Below are 23,399 nucleotides of genomic sequence, written 5' to 3'. Positions count from 1 at the left end.
CTAACACTTGTTCAGAAGGAAAGAAAGCACAGAGCCCCAGATTTTATGTTGTCCTGGAGAGCTTGCAGAGCACTGGGGAAAGGCAGGCAGAGAATTCCCTGCTAGCACCTTCTCTGTGCCTGGGAAGCAGAAGTGTTCACATTGCTTCGCAAGAATCGCTTTTGTGCAGAAAACACTAACACTTGTTCAGAACGAAAGAAAGCACAGAGCCCCAGATTCTATGTTGTCCTGGAGAGCTTGCAGAGCACTGGGGAAAGGCAGGCAGAGAATTCCCTGATAGCACCTTCTCTGTGCCTGTTCACATTGCTTCGCAGAATCGCTTTTGTGCAGAAAACACTAACACTTGTTCAGAACGAAAGAAAGCACAGAGCCCCAGATTTTATGTTGTCCTGGAGAGCTTGCAGAGCACTGGGGAAAGGCAGGCAGAGAATTCCTTGCTAGCACCTTCTCTGTGCCTGGGAAGCAGAAGTGTTCACATTGCTTCGCAGAATCGCTTTTGTGCAGAAAACAGTAACACTTGTTCAGAACGAAAGAAAGCACAGAGCCCCAGATTCTATGTTGTCCTGGAGAGCTTGCAGAGCACTGGGGAAAGGCAGGCAGAGAATTCCCTGATAGCACCTTCTCTGTGCCTGTTCACATTGCTTCGCAGAATCGCTTTTGTGCAGAAAACACTAACACTTGTTCAGAACGAAAGAAAGCACAGAGCCCCAGATTCTATGTTGTCCTGGAGAGCTTGCAGAGCACTGGGGAAAGGCAGGCAGAGAATTCCCTGCTAGCACCTTCTCTGTGCCTGGGAAGCAGAAGTGTTCACATTGCTTCGCAGAATCGCTTTTGTGCAGAAAACAGTAACACTTGTTCAGAAGGAAAGAAAGCACAGAGCCCCAGATTTTATGTTGTCCTGGAGAGCTTGCAGAGCACTGGGGAAAGGCAGGCAGAGAATTCCCTGATAGCACCTTCTCTGTGCCTGTTCACATTGCTTCGCAGAATCGCTTTTGTGCAGAAAACACTAACACTTGTTCAGAAGGAAAGAAAGCACAGAGCCCCAGATTCTATGTTGTCCTGGAGAGCTTGCAGAGCACTGGGGAAAGGCAGGCAGAGAATTCCTTGCTAGCACCTTCTCTGTGCCTGGGAAGCAGAAGTGTTCACATTGCTTCGCAGAATCGCTTTTGTGCAGAAAACACTAACACTTGTTCAGAACGAAAGAAAGCACAGAGCCCCAGATTTTATGTTGTCCTGGAGAGCTTGCAGAGCACTGGGGAAAGGCAGGCAGAGAATTCCCTGCTAGCACCTTCTCTGTGCCTGTTCACATTGCTTCGCAGAATCGCTTTTGTGCAGAAAACAGTAACACTTGTTCAGAAGGAAAGAAAGCACAGAGCCCCAGATTTTATGTTGTCCTGGAGAGCTTGCAGAGCACTGGGGAAAGGCAGGCAGAGAATTCCCTGCTAGCACCTTCTCTGTGCCTGCGAAGCAGAAGTGTTCACATTGCTTCGCAAGAATCGCTTTTGTGCAGAAAACACTAACACTTGTTCAGAAGGAAAGAAAGCACAGAGCCCCAGATTCTATGTTGTCCTGGAGAGCTTGCAGAGCACTGGGGAAAGGCAGGCAGAGAATTCCCTGATAGCACCTTCTCTGTGCCTGTTCACATTGCTTCGCAGAATCGCTTTTGTGCAGAAAACAGTAACACTTGTTCAGAAGGAAAGAAAGCACAGAGCCCCAGATTTTATGTTGTCCTGGAGAGCTTGCAGAGCACTGGGGAAAGGCAGGCAGAGAATTCCCTGATAGCACCTTCTCTGTGCCTGTTCACATTGCTTCGCAGAATCGCTTTTGTGCAGAAAACAGTAACACTTGTTCAGAACGAAAGAAAGCACAGAGCCCCAGATTCTATGTTGTCCTGGAGAGCTTGCAGAGCACTGGGGAAAGGCAGGCAGAGAATTCCTTGCTAGCACCTTCTCTGTGCCTGGGAAGCAGAAGTGTTCACATTGCTTCGCAGAATCGCTTTTGTGCAGAAAACAGTAACACTTGTTCAGAACGAAAGAAAGCACAGAGCCCCAGATTCTATGTTGTCCTGGAGAGCTTGCAGAGCACTGGGGAAAGGCAGGCAGAGAATTCCCTGCTAGCACCTTCTCTGTGCCTGGGAAGCAGAAGTGTTCACATTGCTTCGCAGAATCGCTTTTGTGCAGATAACACTAACACTTGTTCAGAAGGAAAGAAAGCACAGAGCCCCAGATTCTATGTTGTCCTGGAGAGCTTGCAGAGCACTGGGGAAAGGCAGGCAGAGAATTCCCTGCTAGCACCTTCTCTGTGCCTGGGAAGCAGAAGTGTTCACATTGCTTCGCAGAATCGCTTTTGTGCAGAAAACAGTAACACTTGTTCAGAAGGAAAGAAAGCGTAGAGCCCCAGATTTTATGTTGTCCTGGAGAGCTTGCAGAGCACTGGGGAAAGGCAGGCAGAGAATTCCCTGCTAGCACCTTCTCTGTGCCTGTTCACCTTGCTTCGCAGAATCGCTTTTGTGCAGAAAACAGTAACACTTGTTCAGAACGAAAGAAAGCACAGAGCCCCAGATTCTATGTTGTCCTGGAGAGCTTGCAGAGCACTGGGGAAAGGCAGGCAGAGAATTCCCTGCTAGCACCTTCTCTGTGCCTGTTCACATTGCTTCGCAGAATCGCTTTTGTGCAGAAAACAGTAACACTTGTTCAGAAGGAAAGAAAGCACAGAGCCCCAGATTCTATGTTGTCCTGGAGAGCTTGCAGAGCACTGGGGAAAGGCAGGCAGAGAATTCCCTGCTAGCACCTTCTCTGTGCCTGGGAAGCAGAAGTGTTCACATTGCTTCGCAGAATCGCTTTTGTGCAGAAAACAGTAACACTTGTTCAGAACGAAAGAAAGCACAGAGCCCCAGATTCTATGTTGTCCTGGAGAGCTTGCAGAGCACTGGGGAAAGGCAGGCAGAGAATTCCTTGCTAGCACCTTCTCTGTGCCTGGGAAGCAGAAGTGTTCACATTGCTTCGCAGAATCGCTTTTGTGCAGAAAACAGTAACACTTGTTCAGAAGGAAAGAAAGCACAGAGCCCCAGATTCTATGTTGTCCTGGAGAGCTTGCAGAGCACTGGGGAAAGGCAGGCAGAGAATTCCCTGATAGCACCTTCTCTGTGCCTGGGAAGCAGAAGTGTTCACATTGCTTCGCAAGAATCGCTTTTGAGCAGATAACACTAACACTTGTTCAGAAGGAAAGAAAGCACAGAGCCCCAGATTTTATGTTGTCCTGGAGAGCTTGCAGAGCACTGGGGAAAGGCAGGCAGAGAATTCCCTGCTAGCACCTTCTCTGTGCCTGGGAAGCAGAAGTGTTCACATTGCTTCGCAAGAATCGCTTTTGTGCAGAAAACACTAACACTTGTTCAGAACGAAAGAAAGCACAGAGCCCCAGATTCTATGTTGTCCTGGAGAGCTTGCAGAGCACTGGGGAAAGGCAGGCAGAGAATTCCCTGATAGCACCTTCTCTGTGCCTGTTCACATTGCTTCGCAGAATCGCTTTTGTGCAGAAAACACTAACACTTGTTCAGAACGAAAGAAAGCACAGAGCCCCAGATTTTATGTTGTCCTGGAGAGCTTGCAGAGCACTGGGGAAAGGCAGGCAGAGAATTCCTTGCTAGCACCTTCTCTGTGCCTGGGAAGCAGAAGTGTTCACATTGCTTCGCAGAATCGCTTTTGTGCAGAAAACAGTAACACTTGTTCAGAACGAAAGAAAGCACAGAGCCCCAGATTCTATGTTGTCCTGGAGAGCTTGCAGAGCACTGGGGAAAGGCAGGCAGAGAATTCCCTGATAGCACCTTCTCTGTGCCTGTTCACATTGCTTCGCAGAATCGCTTTTGTGCAGAAAACACTAACACTTGTTCAGAACTAAAGAAAGCACAGAGCCCCAGATTCTATGTTGTCCTGGAGAGCTTGCAGAGCACTGGGGAAAGGCAGGCAGAGAATTCCCTGCTAGCACCTTCTCTGTGCCTGTTCACATTGCTTCGCAGAATCGCTTTTGTGCAGAAAACAGTAACACTTGTTCAGAACGAAAGAAAGCACAGAGCCCCAGATTCTATGTTGTCCTGGAGAGCTTGCAGAGCACTGGGGAAAGGCAGGCAGAGAATTCCCTGCTAGCACCTTCTCTGTGCCTGGGAAGCAGAAGTGTTCACATTGCTTCGCAGAATCGCTTTTGTGCAGAAAACAGTAACACTTGTTCAGAAGGAAAGAAAGCACAGAGCCCCAGATTTTATGTTGTCCTGGAGAGCTTGCAGAGCACTGGGGAAAGGCAGGCAGAGAATTCCCTGATAGCACCTTCTCTGTGCCTGTTCACATTGCTTCGCAGAATCGCTTTTGTGCAGAAAACACTAACACTTGTTCAGAAGGAAAGAAAGCACAGAGCCCCAGATTCTATGTTGTCCTGGAGAGCTTGCAGAGCACTGGGGAAAGGCAGGCAGAGAATTCCTTGCTAGCACCTTCTCTGTGCCTGGGAAGCAGAAGTGTTCACATTGCTTCGCAGAATCGCTTTTGTGCAGAAAACACTAACACTTGTTCAGAACGAAAGAAAGCACAGAGCCCCAGATTCTATGTTGTCCTGGAGAGCTTGCAGAGCACTGGGGAAAGGCAGGCAGAGAATTCCCTGCTAGCACCTTCTCTGTGCCTGTTCACATTGCTTCGCAGAATCGCTTTTGTGCAGAAAACACTAACACTTGTTCAGAAGGAAAGAAAGCACAGAGCCCCAGATTTTATGTTGTCCTGGAGAGCTTGCAGAGCACTGGGGAAAGGCAGGCAGAGAATTCCCTGCTAGCACCTTCTCTGTGCCTGCGAAGCAGAAGTGTTCACATTGCTTCGCAAGAATCGCTTTTGTGCAGAAAACACTAACACTTGTTCAGAAGGAAAGAAAGCACAGAGCCCCAGATTCTATGTTGTCCTGGAGAGCTTGCAGAGCACTGGGGAAAGGCAGGCAGAGAATTCCCTGATAGCACCTTCTCTGTGCCTGTTCACATTGCTTCGCAGAATCGCTTTTGTGCAGAAAACAGTAACACTTGTTCAGAAGGAAAGAAAGCACAGAGCCCCAGATTTTATGTTGTCCTGGAGAGCTTGCAGAGCACTGGGGAAAGGCAGGCAGAGAATTCCCTGATAGCACCTTCTCTGTGCCTGTTCACATTGCTTCGCAGAATCGCTTTTGTGCAGAAAACAGTAACACTTGTTCAGAACGAAAGAAAGCACAGAGCCCCAGATTCTATGTTGTCCTGGAGAGCTTGCAGAGCACTGGGGAAAGGCAGGCAGAGAATTCCTTGCTAGCACCTTCTCTGTGCCTGGGAAGCAGAAGTGTTCACATTGCTTCGCAGAATCGCTTTTGTGCAGAAAACATTAACACTTGTTCAGAACGAAAGAAAGCACAGAGCCCCAGATTCTATGTTGTCCTGGAGAGCTTGCAGAGCACTGGGGAAAGGCAGGCAGAGAATTCCCTGATAGCACCTTCTCTGTGCCTGGGAAGCAGAAGTGTTCACATTGCTTCGCAAGAATCGCTTTTGTGCAGATAACACTAACTCTTGTTCAGAAGGAAAGAAAGCACAGAGCCCCAGATTCTATGTTGTCCTGGAGAGCTTGCAGAGCACTGGGGAAAGGCAGGCAGAGAATTCCCTGCTAGCACCTTCTCTGTGCCTGGGAAGCAGAAGTGTTCACATTGCTTCGCAGAATCGCTTTTGTGCAGAAAACAGTAACACTTGTTCAGAAGGAAAGAAAGCACAGAGCCCCAGATTTTATGTTGTCCTGGAGAGCTTGCAGAGCACTGGGGAAAGGCAGGCAGAGAATTCCCTGATAGCACCTTCTCTGTGCCTGTTCACATTGCTTCGCAGAATCGCTTTTGTGCAGAAAACAGTAACACTTGTTCAGAACGAAAGAAAGCACAGAGCCCCAGATTTTATGTTGTCCTGGAGAGCTTGCAGAGCACTGGGGAAAGGCAGGCAGAGAATTCCCTGCTAGCACCTTCTCTGTGCCTGTTCACATTGCTTCGCAGAATCGCTTTTGTGCAGAAAACAGTAACACTTGTTCAGAAGGAAAGAAAGCACAGAGCCCCAGATTTTTTGTTGTCCTGGAGAGCTTGCAGAGCACTGGGGAAAGGCAGGCAGAGAATTCCCTGCTAGCACCTTCTCTGTGCCTGGGAAGCAGAAGTGTTCACATTGCTTCGCAGAATCGCTTTTGTGCAGAAAACAGTAACACTTGTTCAGAACGAAAGAAAGCACAGAGCCCCAGATTCTATGTTGTCCTGGAGAGCTTGCAGAGCACTGGGGAAAGGCAGGCAGAGAATTCCTTGCTAGCACCTTCTCTGTGCCTGGGAAGCAGAAGTGTTCACATTGCTTCGCAGAATCGCTTTTGTGCAGAAAACAGTAACACTTGTTCAGAAGGAAAGAAAGCACAGAGCCCCAGATTCTATGTTGTCCTGGAGAGCTTGCAGAGCACTGGGGAAAGGCAGGCAGAGAATTCCCTGATAGCACCTTCTCTGTGCCTGGGAAGCAGAAGTGTTCACATTGCTTCGCAAGAATCTCTTTTGAGCAGATAACACTAACACTTGTTCAGAAGGAAAGAAAGCACAGAGCCCCAGATTTTATGTTGTCCTGGAGAGCTTGCAGAGCACTGGGGAAAGGCAGGCAGAGAATTCCCTGCTAGCACCTTCTCTGTGCCTGGGAAGCAGAAGTGTTCACATTGCTTCGCAAGAATCGCTTTTGTGCAGAAAACACTAACACTTGTTCAGAACGAAAGAAAGCACAGAGCCCCAGATTCTATGTTGTCCTGGAGAGCTTGCAGAGCACTGGGGAAAGGCAGGCAGAGAATTCCCTGATAGCACCTTCTCTGTGCCTGTTCACATTGCTTCGCAGAATCGCTTTTGTGCAGAAAACACTAACACTTGTTCAGAACGAAAGAAAGCACAGAGCCCCAGATTTTATGTTGTCCTGGAGAGCTTGCAGAGCACTGGGGAAAGGCAGGCAGAGAATTCCTTGCTAGCACCTTCTCTGTGCCTGGGAAGCAGAAGTGTTCACATTGCTTCGCAGAATCGCTTTTGTGCAGAAAACAGTAACACTTGTTCAGAACGAAAGAAAGCACAGAGCCCCAGATTCTATGTTGTCCTGGAGAGCTTGCAGAGCACTGGGGAAAGGCAGGCAGAGAATTCCCTGATAGCACCTTCTCTGTGCCTGTTCACATTGCTTCGCAGAATCGCTTTTGTGCAGAAAACACTAACACTTGTTCAGAACGAAAGAAAGCACAGAGCCCCAGATTTTATGTTGTCCTGGAGAGCTTGCAGAGCACTGGGGAAAGGCAGGCAGAGAATTCCCTGCTAGCACCTTCTCTGTGCCTGTTCACATTGCTTCGCAGAATCGCTTTTGTGCAGAAAACAGTAACACTTGTTCAGAACGAAAGAAAGCACAGAGCCCCAGACTCTATGTTGTCCTGGAGAGCTTGCAGAGCACTGGGGAAAGGCAGGCAGAGAATTCCCTGCTAGCACCTTCTCTGTGCCTGTTCATATTGCTTCGCAAGAATCGCTTTTGTGCAGAAAACACTAACACTTGTTCAGAACGAAAGAAAGCACAGAGCCCCAGATTCTATGTTGTCCTGGAGAGCTTGCAGAGCACTGGGGAAAGGCAGGCAGAGAATTCCCTGATAGCACCTTCTCTGTGCCTGTTCACATTGCTTCGCAGAATCGCTTTTGTGCAGAAAACAGTAACACTTGTTCAGAAGGAAAGAAAGCACAGAGCCCCAGATTTTATGTTGTCCTGGAGAGCTTGCAGAGCACTGGGGAAAGGCAGGCAGAGAATTCCCTGATAGCACCTTCTCTGTGCCTGTTCACATTGCTTCGCAGAATCGCTTTTGTGCAGAAAACAGTAACACTTGTTCAGAACGAAAGAAAGCACAGAGCCCCAGATTTTATGTTGTCCTGGAGAGCTTGCAGAGCACTGGGGAAAGGCAGGCAGAGAATTCCTTGCTAGCACCTTCTCTGTGCCTGGGAAGCAGAAGTGTTCACATTGCTTCGCAGAATCGCTTTTGTGCAGAAAACAGTAACACTTGTTCAGAACGAAAGAAAGCACAGAGCCCCAGATTCTATGTTGTCCTGGAGAGCTTGCAGAGCACTGGGGAAAGGCAGGCAGAGAATTCCCTGATAGCACCTTCTCTGTGCCTGGGAAGCAGAAGTGTTCACATTGCTTCGCAAGAATCGCTTTTGTGCAGATAACACTAACACTTGTTCAGAAGGAAAGAAAGCACAGAGCCCCAGATTCTATGTTGTCCTGGAGAGCTTGCAGAGCACTGGGGAAAGGCAGGCAGAGAATTCCCTGCTAGCACCTTCTCTGTGCCTGGGAAGCAGAAGTGTTCACATTGCTTCGCAGAATCGCTTTTGTGCAGAAAACAGTAACACTTGTTCAGAAGGAAAGAAAGCACAGAGCCCCAGATTTTATGTTGTCCTGGAGAGCTTGCAGAGCACTGGGGAAAGGCAGGCAGAGAATTCCCTGATAGCACCTTCTCTGTGCCTGTTCACATTGCTTCGCAGAATCGCTTTTGTGCAGAAAACAGTAACACTTGTTCAGAACGAAAGAAAGCACAGAGCCCCAGATTCTATGTTGTCCTGGAGAGCTTGCAGAGCACTGGGGAAAGGCAGGCAGAGAATTCCTTGCTAGCACCTTCTCTGTGCCTGGGAAGCAGAAGTGTTCACATTGCTTCGCATGAATCGCTTTTGTGCAGAAAACACTAACACTTGTTCAGAACGAAAGAAAGCACAGAGCCCCAGATTTTATGTTGTCCTGGAGAGCTTGCAGAGCACTGGGGAAAGGCAGGCAGAGAATTCCCTGCTAGCACCTTCTCTGTGCCTGTTCACATTGCTTCGCAGAATCGCTTTTGTGCAGAAAACAGTAACACTTGTTCAGAAGGAAAGAAAGCACAGAGCCCCAGATTTTTTGTTGTCCTGGAGAGCTTGCAGAGCACTGGGGAAAGGCAGGCAGAGAATTCCTTGCTAGCACCTTCTCTGTGCCTGGGAAGCAGAAGTGTTCACATTGCTTCGCAGAATCGCTTTTGTGCAGAAAACAGTAACACTTGTTCAGAACGAAAGAAAGCACAGAGCCCCAGATTCTATGTTGTCCTGGAGAGCTTGCAGAGCACTGGGGAAAGGCAGGCAGAGAATTCCCTGATAGCACCTTCTCTGTGCCTGTTCACATTGCTTTGCAAGAATCGCTTTTGTGCAGAAAACACTAACACTTGTTCAGAAGGAAAGAAAGCACAGAGCCCCAGATTTTATGTTGTCCTGGAGAGCTTGCAGAGCACTGGGGAAAGGCAGGCAGAGAATTCCCTTCTAGCACCTTCTCTGTGCCTGGGAAGCAGAAGTGTTCACATTGCTTCGCAAGAATCGCTTTTGTGCAGATAAAACTAACACTTGTTCAGAAGGAAAGAAAGCACAGAGCCCCAGATTTTATGTTGTCCTGGAGAGCTTGCAGAGCACTGGGGAAAGGCAGGCAGAGAATTCCTTGCTAGCACCTTGTCTGTGCCTGGGAAGCAGAAGTGTTCACATTGCTTCGCAGAATCGCTTTTGTGCAGAAAACAGTAACACTTGTTCAGAAGGAAAGAAAGCACAGAGCCCCAGATTCTATGTTGTCCTGGAGAGCTTGCAGAGCACTGGGGAAAGGCAGGCAGAGAATTCCCTGATAGCACCTTCTCTGTGCCTGTTCACATTGCTTCGCAGAATCGCTTTTGTGCAGAAAACAGTAACACTGGTTCAGAAGGAAAGAAAGCACAGAGCCCCAGATTTTATGTTGTCCTGGAGAGCTTGCAGAGCACTGGGGAAAGGCAGGCAGAGAATTCCTTGCTAGCACCTTCTCTGTGCCTGGGAAGCAGAAGTGTTCACATTGCTTCGCAGAATCGCTTTTGTGCAGAAAACAGTAACACTTGTTCAGAACGAAAGAAAGCACAGAGCCCCAGATTCTATGTTGTCCTGGAGAGCTTGCAGAGCACTGGGGAAAGGCAGGCAGAGAATTCCCTGATAGCACCTTCTCTGTGCCTGTTCACATTGCTTCGCAGAATCGCTTTTGTGCAGAAAACACTAACACTTGTTCAGAACGAAAGAAAGCACAGAGCCCCAGATTTTATGTTGTCCTGGAGAGCTTGCAGAGCACTGGGGAAAGGCAGGCAGAGAATTCCCTGATAGCACCTTCTCTGTGCCTGTTCACATTGCTTCGCAGAATCGCTTTTGTGCAGAAAACAGTAACACTTGTTCAGTAGGAAAGAAAGCACAGAGCCCCAGATTTTTTGTTGTCCTGGAGAGCTTGCAGAGCACTGGGGAAAGGCAGGCAGAGAATTCCTTGCTAGCACCTTCTCTGTGCCTGGGAAGCAGAAGTGTTCACATTGCTTCGCAGAATCGCTTTTGTGCAGAAAACAGTAACACTTGTTCAGAACGAAAGAAAGCACAGAGCCCCAGACTCTATGTTGTCCTGGAGAGCTTGCAGAGCACTGGGGAAAGGCAGGCAGAGAATTCCCTGCTAGCACCTTCTCTGTGCCTGTTCACATTGCTTCGCAAGAATCGCTTTTGTGCAGAAAACACTAACACTTGTTCAGAACGAAAGAAAGCACAGAGCCCCAGATTTTATGTTGTCCTGGAGAGCTTGCAGAGCACTGGGGAAAGGCAGGCAGAGAATTCCCTGCTAGCACCTTCTCTGTGCCTGTTCACATTGCTTCGCAGAATCGCTTTTGTGCAGAAAACAGTAACACTGGTTCAGAAGGAAAGAAAGCACAGAGCCCCAGATTTTATGTTGTCCTGGAGAGCTTGCAGAGCACTGGGGAAAGGCAGGCAGAGAATTCCTTGCTAGCACCTTCTCTGTGCCTGGGAAGCAGAAGTGTTCACATTGCTTCGCAGAATCGCTTTTGTGCAGAAAACAGTAACACTTGTTCAGAAGGAAAGAAAGCACAGAGCCCCAGATTTTATGTTGTCCTGGAGAGCTTGCAGAGCACTGGGAAAGGCAGGCAGAGAATTCCCTGATAGCACCTTCTCTGTGCCTGTTCACATTGCTTCGCAGAATCGCTTTTGTGCAGAAAACAGTAACACTTGTTCAGAACGAAAGAAAGCACAGAGCCCCAGATTCTATGTTGTCCTGGAGAGCTTGCAGAGCACTGGGGAAAGGCAGGCAGAGAATTCCCTGCTAGCACCTTCTCTGTGCCTGGGAAGCAGAAGTGTTCACATTGCTTCGCAAGAATCGCTTTTGTGCAGATAACACTAACACTTGTTCAGAAGGAAAGAAAGCACAGAGCCCCAGATTTTATGTTGTCCTGGAGAGCTTGCAGAGCACTGGGGAAAGGCAGGCAGAGAATTCCCTGCTAGCACCTTCTCTGTGCCTGGGAAGCAGAAGTGTTCACATTGCTTCGCAAGAATCGCTTTTGTGCAGAAAACACTAACACTTGTTCAGAACGAAAGAAAGCACAGAGCCCCAGATTTGCTGTTGTCCTGGAGAGCTTGCAGAGCACTGGGGAAAGGCAGGCAGAGAATTCCTTGCTAGCACCTTCTCTGTGCCTGTTCACATTGCTTCGCAGAATCGCTTTTGCGCAGAAAACAGTAACACTTGTTCAGAACGAAAGAAAGCACAGAGCCCCAGATTTTATGTTGTCCTGGAGAGCTTGCAGAGCACTGGGGAAAGGCAGGCAGAGAATTCCCTGATAGCACCTTCTCTGTGCCTGTTCACATTGCTTCGCAGAATCGCTTTTGTGCAGAAAACAGTAACACTGGTTCAGAAGGAAAGAAAGCACAGAGCCCCAGATTCTATGTTGTCCTGGAGAGCTTGCAGAGCACTGGGGAAAGGCAGGCAGAGAATTCCTTGCTAGCACCTTCTCTGTGCCTGGGAAGCAGAAGTGTTCACATTGCTTCGCAGAATCGCTTTTGTGCAGAAAACAGTAACACTTGTTCAGAAGGAAAGGAAGCACAGAGCCCCAGATTCTATGTTGTCCTGGAGAGCTTGCAGAGCACTGGGGAAAGGCAGGCAGAGAATTCCCTGCTAGCACCTTCTCTGTGCCTGGGAAGCAGAAGTGTTCACATTGCTTCGCAAGAATCGCTTTTGTGCAGAAAACACTAACACTTGTTCAGAACGAAAGAAAGCACAGAGCCCCAGATTTTATGTTGTCCTGGAGAGCTTGCAGAGCACTGGGGAAAGGCAGGCAGAGAATTCCCTGATAGCACCTTCTCTGTGCCTGTTCACATTGCTTCGCAGAATCGCTTTTGTGCAGAAAACACTAACACTTGTTCAGAACGAAAGAAAGCACAGAGCCCCAGATTTTATGTTGTCCTGGAGAGCTTGCAGAGCACTGGGGAAAGGCAGGCAGAGAATTCCCTGATAGCACCTTCTCTGTGCCTGTTCACATTGCTTCGCAGAATCGCTTTTGTGCAGAAAACAGTAACACTGGTTCAGAAGGAAAGAAAGCACAGAGCCCCAGATTTTATGTTGTCCTGGAGAGCTTGCAGAGCACTGGGGAAAGGCAGGCAGAGAATTCCTTGCTAGCACCTTCTCTGTGCCTGGGAAGCAGAAGTGTTCACATTGCTTCGCAGAATCGCTTTTGTGCAGAAAACAGTAACACTTGTTCAGAACGAAAGAAAGCACAGAGCCCCAGATTCTATGTTGTCCTGGAGAGCTTGCAGAGCACTGGGGAAAGGCAGGCAGAGAATTCCCTGATAGCACCTTCTCTGTGCCTGTTCACATTGCTTCGCAGAATCGCTTTTGTGCAGAAAACACTAACACTTGTTCAGAACGAAAGAAAGCACAGAGCCCCAGATTTTATGTTGTCCTGGAGAGCTTGCAGAGCACTGGGGAAAGGCAGGCAGAGAATTCCCTGATAGCACCTTCTCTGTGCCTGTTCACATTGCTTCGCAGAATCGCTTTTGTGCAGAAAACAGTAACACTTGTTCAGAAGGAAAGAAAGCACAGAGCCCCAGATTTTTTGTTGTCCTGGAGAGCTTGCAGAGCACTGGGGAAAGGCAGGCAGAGAATTCCTTGCTAGCACCTTCTCTGTGCCTGGGAAGCAGAAGTGTTCACATTGCTTCGCAGAATCGCTTTTGTGCAGAAAACAGTAACACTTGTTCAGAACGAAAGAAAGCACAGAGCCCCAGACTCTATGTTGTCCTGGAGAGCTTGCAGAGCACTGGGGAAAGGCAGGCAGAGAATTCCCTGCTAGCACCTTCTCTGTGCCTGTTCACATTGCTTCGCAAGAATCGCTTTTGTGCAGAAAACACTAACACTTGTTCAGAACGAAAGAAAGCACAGAGCCCCAGATTTTATGTTGTCCTGGAGAGCTTGCAGAGCACTGGGGAAAGGCAGGCAGAGAATTCCCTGCTAGCACCTTCTCTGTGCCTGTTCACATTGCTTCGCAGAATCGCTTTTGTGCAGAAAACAGTAACACTGGTTCAGAAGGAAAGAAAGCACAGAGCCCCAGATTTTATGTTGTCCTGGAGAGCTTGCAGAGCACTGGGGAAAGGCAGGCAGAGAATTCCTTGCTAGCACCTTCTCTGTGCCTGGGAAGCAGAAGTGTTCACATTGCTTCGCAGAATCGCTTTTGTGCAGAAAACAGTAACACTTGTTCAGAAGGAAAGAAAGCACAGAGCCCCAGATTTTATGTTGTCCTGGAGAGCTTGCAGAGCACTGGGAAAGGCAGGCAGAGAATTCCTTGCTAGCACCTTCTCTGTGCCTGTTCACATTGCTTCGCAGAATCGCTTTTGCGCAGAAAACAGTAACACTTGTTCAGAACGAAAGAAAGCACAGAGCCCCAGATTTTATGTTGTCCTGGAGAGCTTGCAGAGCACTGGGGAAAGGCAGGCAGAGAATTCCCTGATAGCACCTTCTCTGTGCCTGTTCACATTGCTTCGCAGAATCGCTTTTGTGCAGAAAACAGTAACACTGGTTCAGAAGGAAAGAAAGCACAGAGCCCCAGATTCTATGTTGTCCTGGAGAGCTTGCAGAGCACTGGGGAAAGGCAGGCAGAGAATTCCTTGCTAGCACCTTCTCTGTGCCTGGGAAGCAGAAGTGTTCACATTGCTTCGCAGAATCGCTTTTGTGCAGAAAACAGTAACACTTGTTCAGAAGGAAAGGAAGCACAGAGCCCCAGATTCTATGTTGTCCTGGAGAGCTTGCAGAGCACTGGGGAAAGGCAGGCAGAGAATTCCCTGATAGCACCTTCTCTGTGCCTGGGAAGCAGAAGTGTTCACATTGCTTCGCAAGAATCGCTTTTGTGCAGATAACACTAACACTTGTTCAGAAGGAAAGAAAGCACAGAGCCCCAGATTTTATGTTGTCCTGGAGAGCTTGCAGAGCACTGGGGAAAGGCAGGCAGAGAATTCCCTGCTAGCACCTTCTCTGTGCCTGGGAAGCAGAAGTGTTCACATTGCTTCGCAAGAATCGCTTTTGTGCAGAAAACACTAACACTTGTTCAGAACGAAAGAAAGCACAGAGCCCCAGATTTTATGTTGTCCTGGAGAGCTTGCAGAGCACTGGGGAAAGGCAGGCAGAGAATTCCCTGATAGCACCTTCTCTGTGCCTGCTCACATTGCTTCGCAGAATCGCTTTTGTGCAGAAAACACTAACACTTGTTCAGAACGAAAGAAAGCACAGAGCCCCAGATTTTATGTTGTCCTGGAGAGCTTGCAGAGCACTGGGGAAAGGCAGGCAGAGAATTCCCTGATAGCACCTTCTCTGTGCCTGTTCACATTGCTTCGCAGAATCGCTTTTGTGCAGAAAACAGTAACACTGGTTCAGAAGGAAAGAAAGCACAGAGCCCCAGATTTTATGTTGTCCTGGAGAGCTTGCAGAGCACTGGGGAAAGGCAGGCAGAGAATTCCTTGCTAGCACCTTCTCTGTGCCTGGGAAGCAGAAGTGTTCACATTGCTTCGCAGAATCGCTTTTGTGCAGAAAACAGTAACACTTGTTCAGAACGAAAGAAAGCACAGAGCCCCAGATTCTATGTTGTCCTGGAGAGCTTGCAGAGCACTGGGGAAAGGCAGGCAGAGAATTCCCTGATAGCACCTTCTCTGTGCCTGTTCACATTGCTTCGCAGAATCGCTTTTGTGCAGAAAACACTAACACTTGTTCAGAACGAAAGAAAGCACAGAGCCCCAGATTTTATGTTGTCCTGGAGAGCTTGCAGAGCACTGGGGAAAGGCAGGCAGAGAATTCCCTGCTAGCACCTTCTCTGTGCCTGTTCACATTGCTTCGCAGAATCGCTTTTGTGCAGAAAACAGTAACACTTGTTCAGAAGGAAAGAAAGCACAGAGCCCCAGATTTTTTGTTGTCCTGGAGAGCTTGCAGAGCACTGGGGAAAGGCAGGCAGAGAATTCCTTGCTAGCACCTTCTCTGTGCCTGGGAAGCAGAAGTGTTCACATTGCTTCGCAGAATCGCTTTTGTGCAGAAAACAGTAACACTTGTTCAGAACGAAAGAAAGCACAGAGCCCCAGATTCTATGTTGCCCTGGAGAGCTTGCAGAGCACTGGGGAAAGGCAGGCAGAGAATTCCTTGCTAGCACCTTCTCTGTGCCTGTTCACATTGCTTTGCAAGAATCGCTTTTGTGCAGAAAACACTAACACTTGTTCAGAACGAAAGAAAGCACAGAGCCCCAGATTTTATGTTGTCCTGGAGAGCTTGCAGAGCACTGGGGAAAGGCAGGCAGAGAATTCCCTTCTAGCACCTTCTCTGTGCCTGGGAAGCAGAAGTGTTCACATTGCTTCGCAGAATCGCTTTTGTGCAGAAAACAGTAACACTTGTTCAGAAGGAAAGAAAGCACAGAGCCCCAGATTCTATGTTGTCCTGGAGAGCTTGCAGAGCACTGGGGAAAGGCAGGCAGAGATTTCCCTGATAGCACCTTCTCTGTGCCTGTTCACATTGCTTCGCAGAATCGCTTTTGTGCAGAAAACAGTAACACTTGTTCAGAACGAAAGAAAGCACAGAGCCCCAGATTTTATGTTGTCCTGGAGAGCTTGCAGAGCACTGGGGAAAGGCAGGCAGAGAATTCCCTGCTAGCACCTTCTCTGTGCCTGGGAAGCAGAAGTGTTCACATTGCTTCGCAAGAATCGCTTTTGTGCAGAAAACACTAACACTTGTTCAGAACGAAAGAAAGCACAGAGCCCCAGATTTTATGTTGTCCTGGAGAGCTTGCAGAGCACTGGGGAAAGGCAGGCAGAGAATTCCCTGCTAGCACCTTCTCTGTGCCTGGGAAGCAGAAGTGTTCACATTGCTTCGCAAGAATCGCTTTTGTGCAGAAAACACTAACACTTGTTCAGAACGAAAGAAAGCACAGAGCCCCAGATTCTATGTTGTCCTGGAGAGCTTGCAGAGCACTGGGGAAAGGCAGGCAGAGAATTCCCTGATAGCACCTTCTCTGTGCCTGTTCACATTGCTTCGCAGAATCGCTTTTGCGCAGAAAACACTAACACTTGTTCAGAACGAAAGAAAGCACAGAGCCCCAGATTTTATGTTGTCCTGGAGAGCTTGCAGAGCACTGGGGAAAGGCAGGCAGAGAATTCCCTGATAGCACCTTCTCTGTGCCTGTTCACATTGCTTCGCAGAATCGCTTTTGTGCAGAAAACAGTAACACTTGTTCAGAACGAAAGAAAGCACAGAGCCCCAGATTCTATGTTGTCCTGGAGAGCTTGCAGAGCACTGGGGAAAGGCAGGCAGAGAATTCCCTGATAGCACCTTCTCTGTGCCTGTTCACATTGCTTCGCAGAATCGCTTTTGTGCAGAAAACAGTAACACTTGTTCAGAACGAAAGAAAGCACAGAGCCCCAGATTCTATGTTGTCCTGGAGAGCTTGCAGAGCACTGGGGAAAGGCAGGCAGAGAATTCCCTGCTAGCACCTTCTCTGTGCCTGTTCACATTGCTTCGCAGAATCGCTTTTGTGCAGAAAACAGTAACACTTGTTCAGAACGAAAGAAAGCACAGAGCCCCAGATTCTATGTTGTCCTGGAGAGCTTGCAGAGCACTGGGGAAAGGCAGGCAGAGAATTCCCTGCTAGCACCTTCTCTGTGCCTGGGAAGCAGAAGTGTTCACATTGCTTCGCAAGAATCGCTTTTGTGCAGAAAACACTAACACTTGTTCAGAAGGAAAGAAAGCACAGAGCCCCAGATTTTATGTTGTCCTGGAGAGCTTGCAGAGCACTGGGGAAAGGCAGGCAGAGAATTCCTTGCTAGCACCTTCTCTGTGCCTGGGAAGCAGAAGTGTTCACATTGCTTCGCAGAATCGCTTTTCTGCAGAAAACACTAACACTTGTTCAGAACGAAAGAAAGCACAGAGCCCCAGATTTTATGTTGTCCTGGAGAGCTTGCAGAGCACTGGGGAAAGGCAGGGAGAGAATTCCCTGATCGCACCTTCTCTGTGCCTGTTCACATTGCTTCGCAGAATCGCTTTTGTGCAGAAAACAGTAACACTTGTTCAGAACGAAAGAAAGCACAGAGCCCCAGATTTTATGTTGTCCTGGAGAGCTTGCAGAGCACTGGGGAAAGGCAGGCAGAGAATTCCTTGCTAGCACCTTCTCTGTGCCTGGGAAGCAGAAGTGTTCACATGGCTTCGCAGAATCGCTTTTGTGAAGAAAACAGTAACACTTGTTCAGAAGGAAAGAAAGCACAGGGCCCCAGATTTTATGTTGTCCTGGAGAGCTTGCAGAGCACTGGGGAAAGGCAGGCAGAGAATTCCTTGCTAGCACCTTCTCTGTGCCTGGGAAGCAGAAGTGTTCACATTGCTTCGCAGAATCGCTTTTCTGCAGAAAACACTAACACTTGTTCAGAACGAAAGAAAGCACAGAGCCCCAGATTCTATGTTGTCCTGGAGAGCTTGCAGAGCACTGGGGAAAGGCAGGCAGAGAATTCCTTGCTAGCACCTTCTCTGTGCCTGGGAAGCAGAAGTGTTCACATTGCTTCGCAAGAATCGCTTTTGTGCAGATAAAACTAACACTTGTTCAGAAGGAAAGAAAGCACAGAGCCCCAGATTCTATGTTGTCCTGGAGAGCTTGCAGAGCACTGGGGAAAGGCAGGCAGAGAATTCCCTGCTAGCACCTTCTCTGTGCCTGGGAAGCAGAAGTGTTCACATTGCTTCGCAGAATCGCTTTTGTGCAGAAAACAGTAACACTTGTTCAGAAGGAAAGAAAGCACAGAGCCCCAGATTTTATGTTGTCCTGGAGAGCTTGCAGAGCACTGGGGAAAGGCAGGCAGAGAATTCCCTGATAGCACCTTCTCTGTGCCTGTTCACATTGCTTCGCAGAATCGCTTTTGTGCAGAAAACAGTAACACTTGTTCAGAACGAAAGAAAGCACAGAGCCCCAGATTCTATGTTGTCCTGGAGAGCTTGCAGAGCACTGGGGAAAGGCAGGCAGAGAATTCCTTGCTAGCACCTTCTCTGTGCCTGGGAAGCAGAAGTGTTCACATTGCTTCGCAAGAATCGCTTTTGTGCAGAAAACACTAACACTTGTTCAGAACGAAAGAAAGCACAGAGCCCCAGATTTTATGTTGTCCTGGAGAGCTTGCAGAGCACTGGGGAAAGGCAGGCAGAGAATTCCCTGCTAGCACCTTCTCTGTGCCTGTTCACATTGCTTCGCAGAATCGCTTTTGTGCAGAAAACAGTAACACTTGTTCAGAAGGAAAGAAAGCACAGAGCCCCAGATTTTTTGTTGTCCTGGAGAGCTTGCAGAGCACTGGGGAAAGGCAGGCAGAGAATTCCCTGCTAGCACCTTCTCTGTGCCTGGGAAGCTGAAGTGTTCACATTGCTTCGCAAGAATCGCTTTTGTGCAGAAAACAGTAACACTTGTTCAGAAGGAAAGAAAGCACAGAGCCCCAGATTTTATGTTGTCCTGGAGAGCTTGCAGAGCACTGGGGAAAGGCAGGCAGAGAATTCCTTGCTAGCACCTTGTCTGTGCCTGGGAAGCAGAAGTGTTCACATTGCTTCGCAGAATCGCTTTTGTGCAGAAAACAGTAACACTTGTTCAGAAGGAAAGAAAGCACAGAGCCCCAGATTCTATGTTGTCCTGGAGAGCTTGCAGAGCACTGGGGAAAGGCAGGCAGAGAATTCCCTGCTAGCACCTTCTCTGTGCCTGTTCACATTGCTTCGCAGAATCGCTTTTGTGCAGAAAACAGTAACACTTGTTCAGAACGAAAGAAAGCACAGAGCCCCAGATTCTATGTTGTCCTGGAGAGCTTGCAGAGCACTGGGGAAAGGCAGGCAGAGAATTCCCTGATAGCACCTTCTCTGTGCCTGGGAAGCAGAAGTGTTCACATTGCTTCGCAAGAATCGCTTTTGTGCAGATAACACTAACACTTGTTCAGAAGGAAAGAAAGCACAGAGCCCCAGATTTTATGTTGTCCTGGAGAGCTTGCAGAGCACTGGGGAAAGGCAGGCAGAGAATTCCCTGCTAGCACCTTCTCTGTGCCTGGGAAGCAGAAGTGTTCACATTGCTTCGCAAGAATCGCTTTTGTGCAGAAAACACTAACACTTGTTCAGAAGGAAAGAAAGCACAGAGCCCCAGATTTTATGTTGTCCTGGAGAGCTTGCAGAGCACTGGGGAAAGGCAGGCAGAGAATTCCCTGCTAGCACCTTCTCTGTGCCTGTTCACATTGCTTCGCAGAATCGCTTTTGTGCAGAAAACACTAACACTTGTTCAGAAGGAAAGAAAGCACAGAGCCCCAGATTTTATGTTGTCCTGGAGAGCTTGCAGAGCACTGGGGAAAGGCAGGCAGAGAATTCCCTGCTAGCACCTTCTCTGTGCCTGGGAAGCTGAAGTGTTCACATTGCTTCGCAAGAATCGCTTTTGTGCAGAAAACAGTAACACTTGTTCAGAAGGAAAGAAAGCACAGAGCCCCAGATTTTATGTTGTCCTGGAGAGCTTGCAGAGCACTGGGGAAAGGCAGGCAGAGAATTCCTTGCTAGCACCTTGTCTGTGCCTGGGAAGCAGAAGTGTTCACATTGCTTCGCAGAATCGCTTTTGTGCAGAAAACAGTAACACTTGTTCAGAAGGAAAGAAAGCACAGAGCCCCAGATTCTATGTTGTCCTGGAGAGCTTGCAGAGCACTGGGGAAAGGCAGGCAGAGAATTCCCTGATAGCACCTTCTCTGTGCCTGGGAAGCAGAAGTGTTCACATTGCTTCGCAAGAATCGCTTTTGTGCAGATAACACTAACACTTGTTCAGAAGGAAAGAAAGCACAGAGCCCCAGATTTTATGTTGTCCTGGAGAGCTTGCAGAGCACTGGGGAAAGGCAGGCAGAGAATTCCCTGCTAGCACCTTCTCTGTGCCTGGGAAGCAGAAGTGTTCACATTGCTTCGCAAGAATCGCTTTTGTGCAGAAAACACTAACACTTGTTCAGAACGAAAGAAAGCACAGAGCCCCAGATTTTATGTTGTCCTGGAGAGCTTGCAGAGCACTGGGGAAAGGCAGGCAGAGAATTCCCTTCTAGCACCTTCTCTGTGCCTGGGAAGCAGAAGTGTTCACATTGCTTCGCAAGAATCGCTTTTGTGCAGAAAACAGTAACACTTGTTCAGAACGAAAGAAAGCACAGAGCCCCAGATTTTATGTTGTCCTGGAGAGCTTGCAGAGCACTGGGGAAAGGCAGGCAGAGAATTCCTTGCTAGCACCTTCTCTGTGCCTGGGAAGCAGAAGTGTTCACATTGCTTCGCAGAATCGCTTTTGTGCAGAAAACAGTAACACTTGTTCAGAAGGAAAGAAAGCACAGAGCCCCAGATTCTATGTTGTCCTGGAGAGCTTGCAGAGCACTGGGGAAAGGCAGGCAGAGAATTCCCTGATAGCACCTTCTCTGTGCCTGTTCACATTGCTTCGCAGAATCGCTTTTGTGCAGAAAACAGTAACACTTGTTCAGAAGGAAAGAAAGCACAGAGCCCCAGATTCTATGTTGTCCTGGAGAGCTTGCAGAGCACTGGGGAAAGGCAGGCAGAGAATTCCCTGCTAGCACCTTCTCTGTGCCTGGGAAGCAGAAGTGTTCACATTGCTTCGCAGAATCGCTTTTGTGCAGAAAACAGTAACACTTGTTCAGAAGGAAAGAAAGCACAGAGCCCCAGATTTTATGTTGTCCTGGAGAGCTTGCAGAGCACTGGGGAAAGGCAGGCAGAGAATTCCCTGATAGCACCTTCTCTGTGCCTGTTCACATTGCTTCGCAGAATCGCTTTTGTGCAGAAAACAGTAACACTTGTTCAGAACGAAAGAAAGCACAGAGCCCCAGATTCTATGTTGTCCTGGAGAGCTTGCAGAGCACTGGGGAAAGGCAGGCAGAGAATTCCTTGCTAGCACCTTCTCTGTGCCTGGGAAGCAGAAGTGTTCACATTGCTTCGCATGAATCGCTTTTGTGCAGAAAACACTAACACTTGTTCAGAACGAAAGAAAGCACAGAGCCCCAGATTTTATGTTGTCCTGGAGAGCTTGCAGAGCACTGGGGAAAGGCAGGCAGAGAATTCCCTGCTAGCACCTTCTCTGTGCCTGTTCACATTGCTTCGCAGAATCGCTTTTGTGCAGAAAACAGTAACACTTGTTCAGAAGGAAAGAAAGCACAGAGCCCCAGATTTTTTGTTGTCCTGGAGAGCTTGCAGAGCACTGGGGAAAGGCAGGCAGAGAATTCCTTGCTAGCACCTTCTCTGTGCCTGGGAAGCAGAAGTGTTCACATTGCTTCGCAGAATCGCTTTTGTGCAGAAAACAGTAACACTTGTTCAGAACGAAAGAAAGCACAGAGCCCCAGATTCTATGTTGTCCTGGAGAGCTTGCAGAGCACTGGGGAAAGGCAGGCAGAGAATTCCCTGATAGCACCTTCTCTGTGCCTGTTCACATTGCTTTGCAAGAATCGCTTTTGTGCAGAAAACACTAACACTTGTTCAGAAGGAAAGAAAGCACAGAGCCCCAGATTCTATGTTGTCCTGGAGAGCTTGCAGAGCACTGGGGAAAGGCAGGCAGAGAATTCCCTTCTAGCACCTTCTCTGTGCCTGGGAAGCAGAAGTGTTCACATTGCTTCGCAAGAATCGCTTTTGTGCAGATAAAACTAACACTTGTTCAGAAGGAAAGAAAGCACAGAGCCCCAGATTTTATGTTGTCCTGGAGAGCTTGCAGAGCACTGGGGAAAGGCAGGCAGAGAATTCCTTGCTAGCACCTTGTCTGTGCCTGGGAAGCAGAAGTGTTCACATTGCTTCGCAGAATCGCTTTTGTGCAGAAAACAGTAACACTTGTTCAGAAGGAAAGAAAGCACAGAGCCCCAGATTCTATGTTGTCCTGGAGAGCTTGCAGAGCACTGGGGAAAGGCAGGCAGAGAATTCCCTGATAGCACCTTCTCTGTGCCTGGGAAGCAGAAGTGTTCACATTGCTTCGCAAGAATCGCTTTTGAGCAGATAACACTAACACTTGTTCAGAAGGAAAGAAAGCACAGAGCCCCAGATTTTATGTTGTCCTGGAGAGCTTGCAGAGCACTGGGGAAAGGCAGGCAGAGAATTCCCTGCTAGCACCTTCTCTGTGCCTGGGAAGCAGAAGTGTTCACATTGCTTCGCAAGAATCGCTTTTGTGCAGAAAACACTAACACTTGTTCAGAACGAAAGAAAGCACAGAGCCCCAGATTCTATGTTGTCCTGGAGAGCTTGCAGAGCACTGGGGAAAGGCAGGCAGAGAATTCCCTGATAGCACCTTCTCTGTGCCTGTTCACATTGCTTCGCAGAATCGCTTTTGTGCAGAAAACAGTAACACTGGTTCAGAAGGAAAGAAAGCACAGAGCCCCAGATTTTATGTTGTCCTGGAGAGCTTGCAGAGCACTGGGGAAAGGCAGGCAGAGAATTCCTTGCTAGCACCTTCTCTGTGCCTGGGAAGCAGAAGTGTTCACATTGCTTCGCAGAATCGCTTTTGTGCAGAAAACAGTAACACTTGTTCAGAACGAAAGAAAGCACAGAGCCCCAGATTCTATGTTGTCCTGGAGAGCTTGCAGAGCACTGGGGAAAGGCAGGCAGAGAATTCCCTGATAGCACCTTCTCTGTGCCTGTTCACATTGCTTCGCAGAATCGCTTTTGTGCAGAAAACACTAACACTTGTTCAGAACGAAAGAAAGCACAGAGCCCCAGATTTTATGTTGTCCTGGAGAGCTTGCAGAGCACTGGGGAAAGGCAGGCAGAGAATTCCCTGATAGCACCTTCTCTGTGCCTGTTCACATTGCTTCGCAGAATCGCTTTTGTGCAGAAAACAGTAACACTTGTTCAGAAGGAAAGAAAGCACAGAGCCCCAGATTTTTTGTTGTCCTGGAGAGCTTGCAGAGCACTGGGGAAAGGCAGGCAGAGAATTCCTTGCTAGCACCTTCTCTGTGCCTGGGAAGCAGAAGTGTTCACATTGCTTCGCAGAATCGCTTTTGTGCAGAAAACAGTAACACTT

The sequence above is a fragment of the Strix aluco genome, chromosome 11, assembly GCF_031877795.1.
Source record: "Strix aluco isolate bStrAlu1 chromosome 11, bStrAlu1.hap1, whole genome shotgun sequence".
In the NCBI taxonomy this organism is placed as follows: Eukaryota; Metazoa; Chordata; class Aves; order Strigiformes; family Strigidae; genus Strix; species Strix aluco.
This window is presented reverse-complemented; position numbering follows the sequence as displayed.